Source organism: Fonsecaea multimorphosa, assembly GCF_000836435.1.
Source record: "Fonsecaea multimorphosa CBS 102226 unplaced genomic scaffold supercont1.46, whole genome shotgun sequence".
Lineage (NCBI taxonomy): Eukaryota > Fungi > Ascomycota > Eurotiomycetes > Chaetothyriales > Herpotrichiellaceae > Fonsecaea > Fonsecaea multimorphosa.
Genome location: NW_015971680.1, coordinates 1 through 1,629, shown reverse-complemented (window position 1 = coordinate 1,629; position 1,629 = coordinate 1).

The window sequence follows — 1,629 nt, the reverse complement described above, 5'->3', positions numbered from 1 at the left end:
CCTATCCAAAATGTGGTTCATTATCCTACCCAGACTAATGATTGCTCCCCATACAAAATGTATAGAACCCCTAACCCTAGTCTTAGCGGGTTAATTTCAGGATAATGATTGACTTCTCTTCAGACTAATGATTGGTTCCCGGGCGATTACGGTTTTGCATTTGGAGTATGTCATAATAGAGGCCCGTAGTTTACAACTTACGCGATTTACACCACGATTGCACTTCGTGGACGGGTGGAATCGTAGATGGAAAATCGACCATTTTGTATGGGAGGAATATCAAAATTTCCACGGGAAAGTTGAGAAAAGGGGCTCTTAGGGTTGAAGAATAGCTAGGGTTAACCCTAAGGGTAGCCAGGGTCGAGTCCGAACCGGGCAAGGTAAGCGAAATTGGTAGAGTTAGGAGTCACGGGTGAATCTAGTAGAATGGATGGGATGAATGTAATATAGACAATGGATACGAGGACTTTGAGTTGAAGTATGATGGTTTGCTAGTCACCATTAAATTCGCGTTCATCGGTATTATTAGTTATTCGATGACGATGACGGCATTGGTTAAGGACGAACCTATCTAGGTCGACGAAGTATTTCAGTACTCGTGCCGTATCTAACTCCCTATTTGCCGTCAATGTCGATATGCCGTATGGCCAGAGTAGATTGCCAGTTATTTACAGCGACGACAGTATCGATTAAGCCCGTCAGATGCCCGGTATGTCTAGAATCAAGTTTTCCAGTGACCCGATTTACTGCAGAATCGTGACGTCGTGTATATAATCTACCAGAGGATTCAAGACCCCGTTCCCTAGTTAGATATCTATACGGACGGGTTATTATGCGGCAGTCCGACCGAGTAATGTCGATATGTATATCGCGGCGAGGCGACTATAAAGGTTCATTGGGCACGACGTCATCCCGGTCAGCGAGGCTATGCCGGTGCGCCGTGTGCCGGTCGAGGAGGCCATCCCCACGCCCGGCCGTGGAAATCGGTATATTACTAGCGGGTATTCCCCCGTGGTCGAGGGTCCTAGTATTTTGAGGTCCACGCCCCGGAGCGGGCCGAAGAAGCCGCCCCGAAGCCATCACCACCACCACCTAGTAAGGTCGAACAAGTACGATAGATATTGTAGTAAAGGATGGAAAAGATCTAGGACCGTGAACGACGTACTATCGACGAAGGAACGTATAACGAGCCTAGCCTATAGTTAGAACGAACCGGGTGGGCCTAGTATTTACGAAAATTGGACCGTGATGAGTTATTATAGAGTATCGCTACGCTAGAGATGGATCTAGAACCCGTCAGTCAAGTGATATAGGAAGCGATAGATAAGATGATGCGACAATATTAAGTTATCCTTAGGGCGTATACCGGAGTATTTATACGTAAGGAGGTAATACGGATCGAAGAAGATTAAAGTCGATTCGTGCTATTGAAAGGATACCAAAATCCGGAAGAGATTTAGGATAAAGGTCGATATTAGCAGTAGATTATTATGTTTTTCGTTTATACGTAGCGGTTACATTTATGGAAGAGTCCTAAATATATATTAAAGTATTACTAGTAGTAAGTGTTTCAGCAATTGATATAGGAGACCTAGTAGGATATCGAGAGGAGTAAGTTATAGTATAAGG